The sequence below is a fragment of the Jaculus jaculus genome, chromosome 1, assembly GCF_020740685.1.
Source record: "Jaculus jaculus isolate mJacJac1 chromosome 1, mJacJac1.mat.Y.cur, whole genome shotgun sequence".
Lineage (NCBI taxonomy): Eukaryota > Metazoa > Chordata > Mammalia > Rodentia > Dipodidae > Jaculus > Jaculus jaculus.
Window position 1 is genome coordinate 24,537,192 of NC_059102.1, and position 19,999 is coordinate 24,557,190.

At 45.9% G+C, this 19,999-nt stretch overlaps 1 protein-coding gene and 1 long non-coding RNA gene across 5 annotated transcripts in view; one reads left to right on the plus strand and one right to left on the minus strand.

Moving 5' to 3' along the window:
• Add3 (adducin 3) overlaps nt 1-5,458 on the minus strand; it is a 144,934-nt gene extending 139,476 nt beyond the window's left edge. Inside the window, exon 1 of one of the 4 annotated variants that reach the window (XM_004659357.2) lies at nt 5,160-5,458. The gene's annotated coding sequence lies outside the window, so the exon portion shown is untranslated. Of the gene's footprint in view, nt 1-2,638; nt 2,818-4,408; nt 4,474-5,159 lie in introns of those variants that run through there. The other 3 variants (XM_004659358.2, XM_045141464.1, XM_045141462.1) reach the window with 3 other exon arrangements.
• LOC123457610 lies at nt 5,215-18,358 on the plus strand. The gene is made up of 3 exons (XR_006635081.1): nt 5,215-5,769; nt 14,254-14,317; nt 18,339-18,358. It is a non-coding gene; the product is annotated as an uncharacterized LOC123457610 (long non-coding RNA).
• The last annotated feature ends 1,641 nt before the right edge of the window (nt 18,359-19,999 follow it).

Below are 19,999 nucleotides of genomic sequence, written 5' to 3' on the forward strand. Positions count from 1 at the left end.
CATGCCTATCATCTGGGCATTTACAGGCACTACATACCTTGGTAAACTTAAAACAGGCTGTACCAGGCATGGTGGCACATGCCTGTAATCCTAGCACTCAGGAAAACCACAAGTTCAAGGCCAGTCTGAGCTACATAGCAATTAACAGGACAGCCTGTTACTATGATACATAGTAGTCTTAGGAGTACAGCAAAGATCTTCATTGATCCCTATGTGAAACAGCAGCAGGGTACAGGGCCCACAGGTTACATGGGCTGCTCACTTTGTACCAGGCACTGAATATCTCTATGCCTTGGTTCAGTCACTTGGTTGTTAAGTACTTAATGAAGCGAAAGTTCTGATCATTCTACAACTGTTCAGTTGGGTTTGAGGTTGTTCCCCCCCCCCCCCCAGGTAGAGTCTCACTCTAGCCCAGGCTGACATGAAATTCACTATGTAGTCTCAGGGTGGCCTCAAACTCATGGCGATCCTCCTACCTTTGCCTCCCGAGTGCTGGGATTAAAGGCGTGCGCCACCACGCCTGGCTCTGGGTTGAGTTTTTAACCTGACTTCATTCTGAAAAAGGTTCCTTCATTCTGAAAACATACCTGCATAATGCTCTGTGCAGCCAGTCAACTGCTTTGAGATAACAGACTGATTAGCTAACCACCTGTGCTTACATGGGACAAAAGCACCGGGCTGACTACTTCAAGAAGCCTCACAAGCACAGACAACAGACACCACTGCATCCAGTTTTAGGGTTGTGTTCAGGAAGGCTCTTGAAGAGGTTTTCTTTTGTTTCCAGAACATATTGTAGCATCACAAAAACCAAATCTACATCATTGAGCAGAACTCACATTCATCTCAGTATAACATTATTATTGGTAAAAGGTGTTAAAAACAGTTATTTTCAGCCAATGACTAAAAGTTACACATTATGAAAGTTTCCTTTTACCATGCAAAACAAACATTTCCAGGTGTCATGTTAACCCTCTATGTCACATGCCAAGTGTTTACCAAACACTTCCTGATATATCATACATGCAAAAGGCTCTATCATATTAGGGGCTTAGGAGATGGCTCAGCAATTAAAAGCACTTGCTTGCAAAGCCTTGCTGGCCTGACTGGGGGTTCAATTCCCTAGCACTCTCATAAAGCAAGATGCAAAGTGGCACATACATGCAATCTGACATTCATTTGCAATCCAGAAGTTTGTTTGCAGCAGAAGAAACGCTGTCTCAAAGGCAGTGGGGCACCTCAAAGTTGTCCTCTGACCTTCACACACGTGCTCATGCACACAAACTTTTTTAAAAGCTGCGCCATATAAAATGTCTCATAACCAAGTATCTCAAAAACACCTTAAATTAAGTCTAACCTTTTAAATAGATATACTACTGTTCTTTTTCTTTAGAAAAGCAAGTATTACCAACAAGCCAGCACTCAGTAAGTCAGCACAGATTGAATTCTTTAAGGGGGTGGAGAATTATTTTAAAAAGTGGACTTTCCCCCCTGGTCCTCCCCCAGTAATCTGATCAGTTTAAGCAAAAGAAAATGAGTTACAGTGCAATGGAGACTTTGATATAAAATCTTTCCATAAATGCTCCAAACGAGTTAGTCCCATACACAAATCTTTTTACCAGCTAAGAGTCATAATTGTAAATATGATCGCATTGTTATTCTTAACAACACTCAGGAGAAATCTCCAAAACCAAGATGAGGATGTCTCCAGCACGATGCAGGATGGAATCCATTCTAGGAAAGACAACCATTTCATACGGCTAAGTCTAAAGTTTGTACAATTCAGCGGAAAGGACCCACACATGTTTATGCAGCTCTTCCTAAACCCCTGAGTCTTATCAATTCCTTCCTGAGTCTTGCATATAATCCTCACTCAAAGCCTCTTGGCTGAGTTAAGTCCCACAACACTCGTACGGGTCAGTTCCAACAGCACATGTGCCAGGGATATTAGTGGTTTTCCTTACACTCCCTCTTTAAACGGGCACCTACCTGCAATTAAATCTCTGCAAAAAGGAAAAAAAAAAAGTTCACCTGAGGCCAGTCTTGCCGATTTCACTGAGGCTCCAGTTATAAGAGTATCTGTGGCCTTGCCTCAGCTCTTACACACCTCCAAAAGGGCTGCAAGTGCCCCAAACACCAGCCCATCAGACTAGCTGCTACCTCTGCTTGGTAACCCCTCGCAGGAAGCGCAACCTAACATCCTTGCAGGGGGTGTGTGCGGCCCCGGGTGAGAGCTGGGGGGGGGCACACTGACTGCGGGTGTGGTGGGGTGGAAAGAAATGAATACTTTTAACCTGTGACAGTTGTTTTCTTTTTTTTTTTTTTTTTTTTTTTTAACAAGAGTAGCGACGCCCCCCCCCCCAGCCCGCCAGCAAGCCCACACACTCTTCTCCCACCTTTTCCAAGCGCGGGAACCTCCCACCCTCGCGGTGCGCACCTTCAGCCCGCGCAGGCTCCGGCCAGCCCTGGGTTTTACAACTCCCCGCCCGGGCACGACGAGCCAGCCAGAGGTCACCCGGGGGAAGTCGGGGCCCTCTCAGCGGCGCCCCTCGGCCTGCACGGGGACTTCACCTGAGGCCGCGGCGAGGGTCCCCCGCAGCCAGGCCAGCACCGCCCCGCCGCCCGGACCCCGCAAGGTTACCTCGCGGCGCCGCTCGCAGCGCGCTTTGTGCTTCCCAGCCTCCTTCTCCGCAGCCGCCGGGCTGCCGCGGCCCCCGGCTCGGCCGCAGCCGCCTCTTAAGAGCCGCTCGCCACGGGAGGGGGCGTGAGGGACGGACGGAGGGAGGAACCTGGACGCCGAGCAGGGCGGCAGGAAGCGGCGACACCTGGCTACGTCGCCGGCGACTCTAGCTCTCGACTTGGCTTTTCAAAATGTACTTCATTTAAATCCTTCCCTTCCCCGCCCGCCCCCAACCCCCGCGACCGTTACCGGCGGCCGCTCGCGCTCTGGCGGGACGAACCCAACTCCCCTCGCCCCGAGCGGCCTTGGCCCTGCCCCCGAAGGCCCCGCCCCAACCGCCCCTGACTCCGCCCCCTACAGGCTCCCACAGCTCCGCCAGACCCCGCCCCCTCGACCCCCGGAGCGTCGCGGCCCCGCCTCTGACAGGCTCCGCTTCCAGCATGCCCTCGCGCTCTCAGGCCCCGCCCCCGCCCAGACCATGGCGCTCCCAGGCCCCGCCCCACCCAGGCCCTGGCGCTCCCAGGCTAGGCCCCCGCCCAGAATCTGGCGCTCCCAGGCCCCGCCCCCGCCCAGACCCTGGTGCTCCCTGGCCCCGCCCCTTCCAAGGCCCTGGCGCTCCAAGGCCCCGCCCCCGCCAAGACCTTAGTCCTCCCTGGCCCCGCCCCTGCCCAGACCCCGGCGCTCCCAGGCCCCGCCCTCCGAGGCCCCAAGTCTGCCCTGGCCCCGCCCCTGCCCAGACCCCGGCGCTCTCAGGCCCCGCCCCCGCCAAGACCCTAGTCCTCCCTGGCCCCGCCCCTGCCCAGACCCCGGCGCTCCCAGGCCCCGCCCTCCGAGGCCCCAAGTCTGCCCTGCTGCGGCGCAGACCGTCAGGCAGGCAGGCAGGCGGACCGCGGGGGCCTACGCGCTCCGCGGGAGGGAGGGCTGGTTGCAGGGCGGCTGCCTGGCGCCTCCGCTACGTCTTCCTCCCGCTGTGCAGCTCCGAGCCGTGGCCTGAGGAGGGAAATGACCCCGACGGAAACCCGACCGACCGCGAGGGGGAGGAGGGATGCCTGGGAAATGTCTCCCCCAGGCTGAACGAGACCCTCCCCAACACACACACACCCACAAGCTGGGGAGCCTCTGCTTTCCGATGGAGCCTGTTGCCCGCAGCGGCTGCAGCGAGGGAGGCCCCGAGGAGCGAGCTCCGCACGTCCCCCGCCGGAGGGGCCTGGATTTCCTCCCCGCCACACTGGCGTTGGGGGGGGGGACGCCCCCCTCGCCCCGTGCGCGCGCGCACACACACGCGCCTCCCCAGGGACACGGTCTTAAATTCTTCATATGGACCAGTGCAAGGGTGTGCACCCCTCCTTTGGTCCCTGGCCTCCTAAACCTTAGGAGACCTGACATCTTGGGGTGGATGAAAAGTCCAGGCTTCGCCAGCAGCCTTCAAAATTAATCCCAGACCAGGCAAACTTTGCCACACTCACCGGCAAGACCGGGGATCCCTCCACAGGTGACACCGGGCCGCCCACCTCCGCCTTCCACACGAGGCTCTCACCCCCAGCCTGGTCCCGAAATAGACCTCCCAGCACACACTTTTCTCTGCCACCCACGACTGGCACATCCCTCCCGCACACATGTCCTCCACGGACACGAGTCCACCCGCAAGCACACCCCTCGGAGCGCCATTCTAGTGATTCACGGTCCCTAGGGCTCACCCCACCCGAACACACAACAAACTTCGTTCCCCACCCTTATCTCCCGTCGTCTCCCAGGCACTGGCGACAGTCCATTTCCTTTCCTTCCTCATCTGCAGACTCCTCTCTCTTCCCCCTCAAATACTTCACGACATCCCCCTCATCTTCATCCCCTCCCTCTTCCCTGAATGTGGTAATTAAAATGTAGTTCCCTCTTCCCACATATAAAGTGTGGCAAATGAATTTTGTCTTGGCACATACCGCGATTCATTTATCCTCCTTTTCTCTCTGCACTGGAGTGAAGCTATAGAAATTTTAGTCTCCCACCATCTCCCATATATTAAAAAAAAAAATCTAACCATGCCTTATTATTTAAAAACACACCCAAACAATCATGGGGGAAGACTTCTTAGCCTTGGTGAGAAAATGCTATTTAGAAAATGCTCACCCTGTCAATTTATTTGGCATTTAAAAATATCTGCAGTATTTGAGAGATCTGTTGGGAGTGGCTGGGATGTTTTCTTGCATTTAAAAATAAAAATAAAAATTGAAAAGCTTCACATGCATCAAGAGGAGCTTTTCTTAAAATGAATAGCCACAAAAAAAAAAAAAAAGTGTGCTGAGGGCATGGATCAGATCATCGTCTCCCGCACTGCACATCTGCCAGTCACAAATCGAGACCCCACCGCGCCGCGGAAGGAAGACACATTCATATAACCATTTTAAGCATGTCTGATGAGCGGTCCCTTCCACGATCCTTCCCTCTCCCGCGGTTCCTGGGGAGAACGGGTAAGAGAGGTGCTTACCCGCAGACGATCCACGCTTCCCGGGTGCGGGCCGTGGACGTGTGCGCGTCCTCCTCGGTGTGGGTTCTGCAGTGCTGCGCCGAGCCCGCTGCAGCCTCGGACCCGCGGCGGCGGCAGCAGCGAGTAGTAAAGTGTGTGACTTCGTGCAGACTCCACAATTACCATGAGGGGCTGCCTCAGAAGAGAGGAGGCGGAATCTTTCTTAAAGGAATGGGTTTTGTTTTTCCTCTCCACGATTGCTTCATAAGAGGCAGAATCAGGGCGGAATCGAGGACTTTCTTAAGACTCAGTGCAGCTGTGGGGAGGTCAAGGTTAAAATTCACTGGGTGACTGAGGGACGGAGGCACCGAGTTTTGAGTGAGTCAATGAAATGCTGGAAGCACTCCTTTTAAAGAGCCCTGCTTGCTCGGAATATTGGGGTTAATGGTAAGAATAAAGCCATGTGCCTTGAAAAATGACTGATCAACGATTTGTGTTAATATTTAATTTCCAATCGCTGAATTAAATAACCATAGGGGGACTGTTGAGTACTTAGTGCAAGAATGAAAGAAAATAATGTAAAATGCGTTTAAGCCATCGTGAGCAATGGATTCAGGTCCTACCAACAACTGTAAGTATACCTGGAATTTCTACTATATTTTCTAACACTGGCACTCAATATTAGAAAATATATTACTCTAAGATTTCAATGTATATGCATATGTTATAAAAACCACAGTATCATTTATAAAAATATAACTTCTAGAATAATTTTAGAACACTATGTTATTTCAGTGGTAATTCAAAAGTCAGCAAAATTTAGAAATCCTATTGCCTTAGGTTATTTTAAATACTTGTGAATCTTCTTAAACTATTAAAATGTGCTGTGCCTGCCAGGACTATATTATAACCTCAATTTTTATTTTTTAATATTTTATTTATTTGAGAAAGAGAGAGGAAGGGAGAGAGAATGGGCACTCCAGGGCTTCTAGCCACAAACAAACTCCAGACGCATGTGCCACTTTGTGCATCTGGCTCACGTGAGTACTGAGGAATCAAACCTAGGTCTTTAGGCTTTTCAGGCAAGTGCCTTAACAGCTAAGCCATCTTTCCAGCCCTCAAATTTTATTTTTAATCATATTTCTTCTTTTGAGCTCTGAGCATCTGTGACATTTTTCTTCATAGATGAGTGTGGAGACGATGGTTTGCATACAGAAATATTCTGCCACGAATTTCCTTTACACGACCTTTGCTAATTACCTGTGTGGTGTTGAGCAAGTGGCCTTATTGTCCTTAGTTCCTTATTTTGTAAAACGTGGAAGTTGGATTCAGATTTCTACTAAAGAAATGCTAACATGGCCTTGACCATTCCAAAATACTGTGGTTTTCATGACATTGACATGTTTTATATTTTCATCACTTAAAGCAAGTACTACCCACTCTACATTACTTTTTTTCTGAAAACATGATTTAAAAGTAATCATTTTTTATTTGCAAGCCAAGAGAGATGGGGGGGGGGGATGAGAACATCAGGGCTTCCTGCCACTGCAAAGGAACTCCAGGTACATGTGCTACTTTGTGCATGTGGCTTTTCATGGGCGCTGGGGAATTGAACCAGAGCCATCAGGCTTTGCAAGCAAGTTTTTCTAACTGTTGAGCCATCTCTCCAACCCAAAACTAGACCTTGAGTGCTGGTGATGTAGCTCAGTGGCAGAGTTGTTATCTAACACACGCAAGGCCTTGGGTTTGATCCCCAGCATTGTCAGAAGAAAGAAAGAAAGGAAGGGAGGGAGGGAGGGAGGGAGGGAGGGAGGGAGGGAGGAAGGGAGGAAGGGAGGGAGGAGAGAGAGAAAGGGAGGGAGGGAAGGAAAAAAAGAAAGAGGGAAGGAGGGAGAAAAGAAGGAAGAAAGGAAGGGAGGACGAGCAAAGTAGCACAGTCAGTTCATTTGTTATCCTGAAGTTATGTTACAATCACTCTGTCATGAATAAACTGAATTGTATCAGAATTATGATTGACTACCCAACTATGCCCAATTTTGCCGTGCAGAATCCAATTATGTCATGAGCACCAGTTGCCTGGAGCACTAGATGTATGCTCAAGTCTTGCACGTGGCACATGCACTGAGAGCAATTCTCAACCCAGTTTTTTTCTCTTTTCCAACTCAGGATTTTGCTAAATAGCCCAAGTTGGCCTTGAACTTATGATTCTCCTGCCTTATCTTGTTGAGTAGCTGGGATTACAGGTGTAGCCACCATGCCCTTCTCATGTATGCATAATGTATCTAAAACTGATTTAGAAACTGGAGCCACTGGCTAGGGAGATGACTCACTGGTTAAAGGCACTTGCTTGCAAAGCCTCATGGCCCAAGTTCAATTTCCCAGTACCCACGTAAAGCCAGATGCACAAAGTGGTGCATGCATCTGGAATTTGTGTACAGTGGCAAGAGGTCCTGGCATGCCCATACATTCTATCTCCCTCTCAAATAAATAAATACAATATTTTAAAAATAGTTTTTATTTATCAGCAGAGAGAAGGTAACAGAGAATGGGGGGGGGGAATGAATGAGCATGCCAGCGCACTGGGGAATGGAACCAGGGCCACAGGCTTTTCAGGCAATGCCTTTAACCACTGAGCCACCTCCTAGGCCAATTAAAAAAATATTTTTTAAGGCCGGGTGTGGTGGTACACGCCTTTAATCCCAGCATTTAGGAAGCAGAGGTAGGAGGATCACTGTGAATCAGAGGCCACCCTGAGACTACATAGTCAATTCCAGGTTAGCCTGGGCTAGAGCAAGACCCTACCTCAAAAACCAAACAAATATATGTTATATATGTTTTTGTTGTTGTTTTTCGAGGTAGGGTCTCACTCTAGCGTGTTATATTTTTTTAAATAAAAACTGAGCGTGATCAGATGGTGCACATGGAACAGATTTTAGGGCTCACCTGTAATTTTGCCAGTGGAAAACACAGAAACCGGGAGAAGCAGAAAGGAGATGGCATAGAGACAGAGCCAGCACTGAGTCTATGTGCACACTAAAGGCAAACCATGCATATGAAAATACACACTGTTTCATATACTGACTCTGTGGGCTGAGCAGGACCTCTTACAACAGCAACAAAAGTAGTCTTTACTCAGTGACACTATTTATGTACATATAAGATGAATTAAAGAAATACATCAAGGGGGCTGGAGAGATGGCTCAACCGTTAAAGGTGCTTGCTTGTGGTCTGGTGAAATTGCTTAGCAGGTAAGGCGTTTGCCTGCAAAGCCTAAGGACCCAGGTTCGATTTCCCAAGACCCACGTAAGCCACATGTACAAGGGGGGTGCATGCATCTGGAGTTCATTTGCAGTGGCTAAAGGCCCAGGCTTGCTCATTCTCTCTCTCTCTCTCTCTCTCTCTTTCTCTCTCTCTCTGTCTTTCTCCTCTCTCTCAAGACAAAGAGAGAGAAAAACATACCAAACAAAAAGTTAGCATGTAAGTATTACCACAAGTTTTGGAAGTATTTGTGACATAAAGTGAAGAAATTTGCCTGGAAGAATGTTTAAGAAAATAAAAATCCCCTTCCCCCAAGTGGGTAAACCCACAGCCTCCCATTAGGAAACCCTTGTTTATCTTCCAACCTAAATGACCCGGCCTTTAGCTGCTTTGGGGGTTGTTTCCTTACACTCATTGAAACCTCTGCTTTTGTCTGCATCCTCGTGCATGCCTGCCAAGAGGAAAAGTTCTTTTTGGTGCCAGGGAAAGGAAAACACTACAGAAGTTTATTCCTGGGCTTTCCAAGATGCTTTGTGACTAGTGTAAGGTTTGGGCAACGCTCTAGCACAGTTCCTTTAACTCTTGATCTGGTTGTTCCTGGTGGAAACGGACACCAGTCAGAGCTAAGTCTCCTGAATTTTAAGGAAACATTAGGGCTAAAATGTGTGTTAGAGCCAGGCGTGGAGGCACATACCTTTAATCCCAGTACTTGGGAGGCAGAGATAGGAAGATCACCATGAGTTCGAAACCAGCCTGGGACTACAAAGGAAGTTCCAGGTCAGGCTAACAGAGTGAGACCCTACCTCGAAACACACATTGTGCACGTGTGTGTGTGTGTGTGTGTGTGTGTGTGTGTATGTTAGGTTAGCTGACCTGACCTAACTGGCCTTTTGTGTACCAGGTATGACAGTTTATCACCTTGATGGATGTGGGGGAAGGGAGAGCTTTCTACCAGGAGAGAATCGAAGGAAATTAGTTTCCCAGATTCCTTCTTCATCTCTTTCTGTTTATTTTTCTTCTCTGCTTGGAAGTCTTCTCTTTTGATCTAGTAGGTGGTAATGAACACAGTAAAACAGTGATTATCTGTATAATTCAAAGCGCCCTCAAAAAAACGTAAATGCATTTCTTTGTATCTTCCCCAAATGATGAGTACAGTCTCCTATAGAAAGGCAGCTAATAGATACTTTTAAAAATGAATACACAGTTTAATGAATGAATCATCCTGAAAATACCCTGAAACTGACTACAAAGTGTTTCTGTTTGTTTTTAATTTATATTGTCCAAAGCAACTGACTCCATCCTCCACCTCCCTTTCCTTACACAGTCATGATCTGAAAGACACAGCCTCCTTTCTGTGGAGCTCTTTAGGCATGCCTGATTTGTATTCTCCAATTAAATTGTAGCCACGAATCTCCTCATGAGCTCTGGGTAGATCAAGCTGTGACAGAGTCACTTTCTGCCAAGAAAACACGGGCGAAGTTTCAGAATCTCGGCATTCTGGTTCTACTTGTGACACTAACTGGTCATGTGACCTCAGACAAGTTTCATGATGTTCTGCTCCTGGGGTCAGCCAAGTGGTGGTGGTGGGTGATAGGGCTTGCACTAACTACTTCCCAGGACTGCTGGGAAGCTCAAATGAGATGCATAAATGTAGAACCGCTTTGAACTTCTCAAAGCACTCTATAAGTATAATGCATTGCTATAGCAAGATGTATTTTAAATACATCCAATTCAAGGCGCTTTACCCTAACAATCTTTTACTACTTATCATTTCAGAAAGTAACTCTTATCCCCCCACATGTTCTCTCTCTGACACACACCTGTTGTTTCCTATTTTACCTTCTTGGCTTTGGACTTTCCCCCCGGGTTGAGAAATACCCAGCTACAGTTTCATGTGAGGAGCTAAGAATTTTTAGAGAGGGCTCTCTCCATATCCCACTCCCCCAAGTTCACCTTTCCAAAGTTCTCAGATGGAAAAGTAGACGTAATGAAGCATAGCAGCCTTTCCATAGCACGTAATGTCGTGTGTGCCGTCAGCGGGTGGGTGAGCCATGCATTTGAAAGCTGGCCATACCATGTTCATTTTGATAACTCTTATGCCAAACCTGTCTGGAAAGTACTTGAGGAACAAGGCAGGAGGCCTGACAAGGAGCTCATGCTAATGAGTTCTCAATTCTTCAGGGAGATGTAATCAGGGCAAAATACTCAAGAATTCATCAACATATTTTATTAGCACTATGTGACCTATATGGTTTATTTTAAAGGAATTACCTCAGCTAATACCAGGCAGGTCCTGATACAACTGTTTAAGTAATCAGGCTTGGTGGGTTCCTGTAAATTTAATGCAGTGCTACCTTCAGGATCCTCCTGCTTTTTTTTTCTTTTGGTTTTTCAAGATACTGTCTCATGCTAGCCCAGGCTGTCCTGAAATTCACTATGTAGTCTCAGGCTGGCCTTGAAATCACAGCAATCTTCCTACCTCTGCTGGGGTTAAAGGCATTTGCCACCACGCCTAGATCCTCCTACTTTTTTAAAGTGTTAAAATTCTCTTTGGTGACTTAAATCATCATGACTAAATAGATATGGAAACAACTGCTACCAAGTAGATACTCCTAATGAGAGACCCACCAATAGATAGCACAGTAAACTCATGAGAGTCATATGGACTCAATTTAAGAGTCATCCATTTCTGGGGCTGGGGAGATGGCTCCACACTTAAAAGTGCTTGCTTATAAAGCCTGACAGCCTGGGTTCAATTTCTCATTACCCATGTAAAACCAGTTGCAAAAAATGACACATGAGTCTGACATTCATTTGTAGTGGCAAGCACACCTGGCATCATGTCCATAGTCTGTGTATCTATTTGTGTTGTTTCTCTCTCTCAAAAATATTTTTTAGAGCCAGGTGTGGTGGTGCATGCCTTTAATCCCAGCATTCAGGAGGCAAAGGTAGGAGGATTACTGTAAATTCAAGGCCAGTCTGAGACTACAGAGTGACTACAGGTCAGCCTGAGCTAGAGTGGGACCCTACCTCAAAAAACAAAACAAACAAAAAACAATTTTAAAGTGTCATTAGTTTCCGTACAAAGAAACTGTAAAATGGCTGCAACAGATGTTATTATTGTATGAAACATATATACCAGCATGCCAACTGTTAATCATTAATCGTTATATTACATGAATTTAAAATGGCATTTTAATCCTTATGACTAGATTTCTAGAACGTGATCAGACACTACCTGCAATAGAATAACTTGCAGAATTTCCTAACATGCTGATTTCTGAGTTCTACCCTAAATTAATTGAGTTAGAATCTTCTAGGACACCCAAGTGGTTCTTACACACACCAGCTTGAGCACTGACTACTCTCCTACTGAAGGAGGGCCGTGTTGTGGAGAACTTAGACATGGGCAACTCGGGCCCACCTTTTGCATTAGGTGATAGGAGCTCAGAAAAGGACGAATCTATTGCCTTTTTTTTTTTTTTCTATTATGCAAACTTGGGTAAGTCTCTCTGAGCCCTAGTATCCTCAGTTTAAGATAATACCTGCTTGGGGCTTGGGAGATGTTTCAGCAAAGTCTGCTGGTCCAGGTTCTATTCCCCAGTACCCATGAGAGTCAAATGCAAAAAGTGGCATATACATCTGGTGTTTGTTTGCAGTGGCGAGAGACCCTGGCATGCTGTTACATTCAGCTTCACATTACTGAGACAACACATCCAACCAGACACAGTTTGTGGGAGGAAGAGGGTTTATTTTAGACTTACACAGTCCAGGGGAACACCATCAACAGTGGTAGAAGCTGGATCCCCTTCATAGATCTAAGCAGAGAGACATCACAAACAGTCAGCGCCACAAAATGAGAACAGCCAGAGTTCAAACTGTACATACCTGCTAGGGCTGGACTAAGATCTGCCCTCAGTGAAATGCTCCCTGTACTCCGCTAGGGGCTCAGGTGGGAAGGTTAAGCAAAAACGACTGAGTCAATGGGGCCATAACACTTAAACTATCACATTCAAACTACCACCAACTCCTACACACACACACATGCACACGTAAATAAATAAATATTCTAAAAGATAATACCTGCTTAGCAGTGTTGTGAGGATTAAGTGATGTCCGTTTGGAGGATTTCTACTCTAATGCCTGACTTACAGTGGAACTGGTGTATTGCTCACTCTCTTATTCTTTGTTAACAAGTGAGTTTCCAAGTGTAGTCTTCTTGTTCATGTTCTTGCTTGTGCTTGGTAGAGTAGTATGAACTAGCAATACAAGGATAATTAATATTTTTAAATATTTTATTTATTATTATTTGAGAAGAAGCAGAAACAGAGAATGGATAGGCCAGGGCCTCTAGACACTGCAAATGAACTTCAGACACACATTGCCACCATGTACATCTGGCTTATGTGGGAACTGGGGAATTGAACCTGGGTCCTTTGGCTTTGAGGGCAAATGCCTTAACTGCTAAACCATGTCTCCAGCCCAGGATGATTAATATTTGGAGTTATTTATTTTATCTTCTTTTATTGTTTTTTTGAGGTATGGTCTCTCTCTAGCCTAGGCTGATCTAGAATTCACTATGTAGTCTCATGCTAGCCTCAAACTCACAGTGATCCTCCTACCTTGGCCTCCTGAGTGCTGGGATCAAAGGTGTGTGCCACCATGCCATATTGTTTTGAGTTTTATAAACACGTCAATCCTGAAGATGTAGCTCAGTGGAGAGCCCCTACTTAGCATGTGTCAGGCCCTGAGGTTCAGTCCCCAGCACCAACAAAATAAAATGTGCCAGTAGTGAATGTTCTATGTACATTATTTGATTTTGGACCTACAACAGCCCCAAATGATAGGTGCTATTATGATTTTCATGTACAGATGAAGAAATAGAGCTAAAGCTTCAGTGTTATTTATGTAGCTTGCCCAGGATCTCAGAACAAGCCATATGCAGCTGGGATTTGGACTTGGGCTTTCTGACTCTAGAACCTAAGTGCTCATTATGCTGTGTGCTCCATATATTCTCCAAGCACTTGGATTCCAACACATAAGCCAGGCTCTTGGGAGGAATAAGCAACTGCAAGAGTCAAGTTTATAAACATGCCAGAAATACTGACAAGTTGATGCCATAATTTCCTCATTTATTTATTCATTTATTTGAAGGGGATGCTGAGAATTTAATCCAGAGCCTCACACATGCTAAACACATGTTCTATCACTGGGCCACACCTCAAGCCCTATCTTCCACAAACTTTCTTACTTTAGACGCCTCTACCAGAGCACAGCATATCATAGGTACTCAGAAGCAAAGCAGGAAGTCAGGGCTTGTACCAGTACACCACCTCAGCAACTGGCTTATGCAAGCCTATATTTTAAAACAAAAAATTGCAGACCAACCTGATCTGGTTTTCCAGATCAGCTTATGCTCTGACATAATGCAAGTCTCTAAATCACAGAACCACATATAATTCCATTATTTGCAATGGTTCTTGAATCCTTGTTATGAACAATATACTCATCTGGCAGTAGGAGGATTGTAAAAAAAAAAAATCCTTTAAAATATAGCCTGTGGTTGGGAAATGAGACACAAATGTCTGAAGCAACTGGATTGCAAAATCGTAGGAGATAATAAATAAGAATCTTCTAGCAATTGGCAAACGTGTAATAAAGTATTGCCATATTATTACAGTGATTTTTTTGTCATGTGTGTACATGTGGTATGCGTGGTATGGTATAGTTAGCACATGTGCGGTACACACGTGCATGTGCAGATGCATGTGGCCTGTGTGCACACCTGAAGAGGCCGAAGAGGAAGTCAGGTGTGCTCCTTTATATATCATATTACTCACTGGCATGTTTCCTTCAGACAGGGTCTCTCACTGGAGCTGGAGTGGCTATTTTCAGCCAGACAGGCTGACCAGTGAGCCTCGGTGAGTTTCCTGTCTTCTATCCTAACAGGGCCAGGGTCATAGGTATGTGTAGTTAAGCCCAGCTGCTTATGTGGGTGCTGGGGAAATCAAACTTAGGGTGAATCAAGCCTTCTTGCGCCCTCGTGATTGTACAGAAAGCACTCTTACCTACTAAGCCATCTCCCCAGCCCTTCATCAGTATATTTTTTGTTTGATAAATAGTATGGGCTAACTTTTATTAACAACAAGAAGAAATAATAAATGCTATAGCTACCATTTAAACGAATGGTTACGTGCTAAACAGTGTGCTTGGAGTGCTAATGCATGTTTCATTTAGTCACGATATTAATTCTATTAAGACAATACTTACTTATCCTCCTTTTCAGAGGACACAACTGAAGAACTTGCCCAACACACATACTTGGCAAGTATGTCAGAGTCAGATAATATACAAATGCAATCAAGAAGGGGAGGGAGGGCTGGAGAGATGGCTTAGTGGTTAAGCACTTGCCTGTGAAGCCTAAGGACCCCGGTTCGAGGCTCGGTTCCCCAGGTCCCACGTTAGCCAGATGCACAAGGGGGCACACGTGTCTGGAGTTCGTTTGCAGAGGCTGGAAGCCCTGGAGCGCCCATTCTCTCTCTCTCCCTCTATCTGTCTTTCTCTCTGTGTCTGTCACTCTCAAATAAATAAATAAAAAATGAACAAAAAAATATTTTTTTAAAAAAAAAAAAGAAGGGGAGGGAAGCTGGACCTGGTGGCGCAAGCTATAATCCTACCTATTCAAGACCAGCCTGGGCTACAGAGTGAGTTCAAGACCAGCTTGAGCAACTTAGTGAGATCCTGTCTGAAAATAAAAAATAACAGCCAAAGAGTTTAGTGTAGAGTCTTTCCCAATACACATGACATCCTAGGCTCAATCTCTAGTATTGCAAAAACCAGGGGGGGGGGCCGGCCAGGGGATCCAGTTCTGCTGGAGGAAACATGGAGGGTAGATGACTAGGAAGAGAAGCCGGGGAAGACACACCCGGCAATCTACAATCAGAGGTAAAGCTTTCAATGCAAGGCCTTCCTGGGACCAGGAACACATTGACCTAAATGTTGACTAAAATGTAAATGTCTAATTTTGGGATGGTCTTTTGATGTTGGCGGAGGGAGGGTACAGTAATACACACGCACTTTGTGAGAGCTTCCCCCAGTGCTCTGATGCTCACGATGAACACAGGACTTAGATCTCTTCATTGAACAGGGTTGGGAAATTCTAGCTATGTTGGTAAAATAGCAGTGAGGCTGTTTGTCTAGAGCATGGGGTTGTGTAGGGCAAAGGTAGAATGTATGTGTTCCCCTAGGCTGTCACCCTGCACTGCCTTAGCCCAAAGGCCTAGAAGCAGTAAACCTATAACCCTGAAATACTTGGCTTTCCTTTTCTGAGAACCTAAATTGCCTGCCTCCAATGTGTTCCATTAATCTACTCACTTCCCTTCACTCCTTGAGGCACCAGAATTAGTTAACTTGTGTTCTGGGTGCTTGGGATAACTAGTGAATAAAACGGACCAAAGTCTCTGCATTCATGAAGTTTTTATTGTATTGGGAAAACACAGATGTTAATGTGTAAATAAACTGATTAAAAAATCATTATGTATACTAAGCCTATGACTACAATAAAACAGACCTTAATATGGTAGGGTGGGGTGCTAGTTTTGTTAACATGAGCTAAGACCCAAATGGTCTATAGTTGGCAGCTAGAAAGACAAGTTCAAAGTTCCTGAGGCTAGAACAAATTTGGTGTGCCTGAGGGACTGAGAGAGGGACCGAGAGAAGGGTGGTTGAGCACTGTGTTGGAGGCAGGATGCTGGAGATGAGGCCAGAGAGCTGGGGAAGGCAGAGGCTGGACCATGTCTGCCTGATGGATGCAGGGGAGAACCTTGACTTCCAGAAGGTTTCAAGGCAAGGTGGGGAAACAGTCTCCTTTGTATGTTTGAAATTTCACCCTGGCTGCTTTAGGGAAAAAAAGTCTACAGGGACATGGGAAGCCATTTAGGAAGCCATTGAGGTCACTAATGCAAGAAGATGGGTGGACTGGACTCAGAGTCCATGTGACTTGCTGATGTCATGCACAGAGTGGTGAGGGCCAGGAGGTGAGGAAAGGATCCAGAGTGGCTCCAAGACTTGGCTTAAGCACCTGGGGGATGTCAGCTACACTATCTTTTTAAAAATTTTTATTTATTTATTTGAAAGGGGGGAGAGAGAGAGAGAGAGAGACAGAGAGAAAATGAGTGTACCAGGGTCTCTTGCAACTGCAATGAACTCCAGATGGATTCATCGCTTTGCACATCTGGCTTTACATGAGTACTGAGGATTGAACCAGGTTCAGCAAGCTTTGCCAGCAAGTACTTTTAACCACAGAGTCAACTCCCCAGCCCCTGGAGCTCCAATATCTTGATAGAGAAGACATAGCATTGCAGGGGAAAGTGAATATAAATATTTATTTGTTTGAGATAGGGTTTCATGTATCCCGGGCTGTCCTTGAACTCTTGGTCCCTCTGCCTCTATCATATCCAGTTTACACAGTAGTCTCGTGTTTGCTAGGGCAAGCACTTTACCAACAAACTGTATTCCTAGCCCCCAAAGTGAACACTTCTGTTAACCTTGAGATTACTCTCTTCTTCCTTTTGAGTACTTATTCCATCCTGTAATTATCTTGTTATTTTTAACATTTACTTATAAGTTATTCTCCCCTGCCTTCTTATGAGTCCAAGAGGAGCAAGCAGCTAGTTTATTTTGCTCACTGTTGTATCCTTTGAGTCTAGACCACTGAGGTGCACATGATAGGTATGCAAAAAACACTGGGGTTTGTTGAATCTGGGTGTAGTAGTTCTCAGTTACCACTTAGTGAGCTTACTGGGCATTTAGAAACAGCCCCTACCTTAGCACATCCCCACCTACACTCTGCCAGTGAGAGTCTGAGGCTGCACTTAGAGATTTACATGTTTAGCTAGTACTGTGGATGGGAGTGGACCATAGGTTAAAGCAGTGGTTTAGATCTATCAGCGGTCACACAAATATTTACTTTAGAAGCCACATTTCAGTGGCATCTTGAGAAACCTGATTTTGAATTTTTGATTTGTTTGTTTCTTTGTCAATTCTTTTCCTTTCTCTGCCTTCCTTCTTCCCTCCCTTTCTCTCTCTCTCTCTCTTCCTTCTTTCCTTCCTTCCTTCCTTTCCTCCTTCCTTCCTTCCTTTCCTCCTTCCTTCCTTCCTTCCTTCCTTCCTTCCTTCCTTCCTTCCTTCCTTCCTTCCTTTCTTTCTTTCTTTCTTTCTTTCTTTCTTTCTTTCTTTCTTTCTGTTTCTTGAGGTAAAGTCTCACTCTAGCCCAGGCTGACCTGAAATTCACCTTGAACTCACAGCAGTCCTGCCGTGGTGGAGTGCCTGAGGCAGAGAGAATGGGTGTACCAGGACCTCTAGCCCCTGCAAAAGAACTCCAGATGCATGTGCCACTTTGTGCATCTTGCTCTACCTGGGTGCTGCAGAATCAAACCCGGGTTGCTAGGCTTTTCAGGCAAATGCCTTAACCACCTAGCTATCTCTTCAGCCCTATTTTTATTATTTTTCTTGCTTTAGATATATTGGCCTCAAATTCACTATGTTTCCAAGGATAACCTTAATTTCTGATCCTCCTGGTTCCACCTCCCCAGTGATAGTTCTACAGCTCTGTACCACCAGGTCCTGCTAAACAGACATGCGTGCCTTTGTAAAACTTTTCTATTAACAATTTCCATAATTATAGATAATAAACCATGATAATTCCCCCCCCCCAATTTTCCCTTCACAAATCCACTCTTTATCATATTCCCATCCCCTCTCAATAAATCTCTCTTTAATTTTGATGTCATCATCTTTTCTTCCTATTATGAGGGTCTGGTGTAGGTAGTACCAGGCACCGCAAGGTCCTGGATATCGAGGCCAAATCGTGTCTGGAAGCTTGTATTGTAAGCAGTCCTCCCTTCCTTTGGCTCTTACATTCTTTCCGCTCTTCTTCCTCAGTGGTCGCTGAGCCTTGGGAGGTGTGATAGACATACTTCAGCACTGAACCTTCCTGTCACTTCTTCTCAGCACTGTGGTGCCTTTTGAGTTACCCCAGTGGTCACCTCCATCTGAAAAGAGAAGCTTCCCTAACCAAATGTGAGAGTAGCATTAATATATGGGTATCAATGTTAAGAAAAGTGCTTACAAGGCTGCTTGGTGAGTATAATATATGCATTTGGCCAGATACCAGCAGGCATTACACCTAGGGTTCGTGACCTCCCCTTTCCATAGGAAGACTTGAATTTTTACCACAAAAGTTTTCAAGCTGGGTTTGATACATACCTATAATGCTAACACTTGGAAGGTACAAGCAAGAAGATAGTTTCAGGCCAGCCTGGGTTATTCAGTGAGACTGCATCTCAAAAACACAAAGCAAACAACAACGACAACAAAAATTTGACTGATATTTTAAAAAATATTTATTTTATTTATTTGAGAAAGGGAGAGACAGAGAGAGAGAGAGAGAGAGAGAGAGAGAGAGAGAGAGAATGGATGCACCAGGGCCTTTAGCTGTTGCAAATGAACTCCACACACCATGTGCCACCTTGTGCATCTGGCTTATGTGGGTCATGGGGAATTGAATCTGGGTCCTTAGGCTTTGCAGGCAAGCTCTTTAACTGCTAAGCCTTCTCTCCAGTCCTGAATGATACTCTTAAATGTAGTCAGGTTACAACGTGTTGAGCTTCTGAATTAAAAAAAAAAAATAACCTAAAAGAATCCTGGAGTCCATTCTATCTCATTTGACTTACATAATGTCCTTGGAGATCAGAAAAGGGTTTCTTAGAAAGGTCTGACATTGAATACAAGTGGCAGCCTAAGTGCTAGGATTTCAATGACAGTGTCCCTGTGGATAGGTCTATGAAATCCCCTTGCTTGGTGATTATAGCAGATGTATGCTTTAGTTTGCACAGCATCCATTCCTCTTTCAGGAACAGTGCCCTGATATCCTTTGTGGAACTTTTTTTCACCCCACTGCTACACTCTTGGCACCCTGCCCTCCCCTCAGATAAGGCTTGACCCCAAGCTGGACCAACCAGATGTTCCCTTCTCAGCATGTGAATTTGGAGTAAAGTGACACAAAGACTTAAGATCAGAGTCCTGCTCAGGGGAGGTCCCTACAGAGAACGTGATTAGATAAAACTTCAAAGATCTCACAGAACTCCCTAGGCTCCTGTCCTTTCCCATGCCCAGTCCTTCAGCTTTTTACCTTCAGTATGAGCTGTGAGTCTTATTCCTCCAATAAACCCCTGTCTCATTTAAGATAGAGTAGTGTCATGTGCTTGCATATAAACTATGACCCAGTGATACAAACTCTGCAATCCACATCCACAATGACAGAGAGAGAGAGAGAGAGAGAGAGAGAGCACGAGTGAGCGAGAAAGCTTTTGAAACAGGCCCTTCCTGGAAGCAGCAGCACGTTGACTTCAATTTCACTGAGGTGTAAATGTGTGATAGCAGAGCCTAAACAGCACACTTCAGCAGACAAAGAAGATTGAGCCACTCCACTGCCTGACATCAGCTCCATCCCTGAGGTGGGAAGGGAAAGAATGGCTGGGTGTGATCCTTGAGTCCCACTTCACAATTGCTCCCGTGTTACACACGAGATAGCTAGCTTGTTA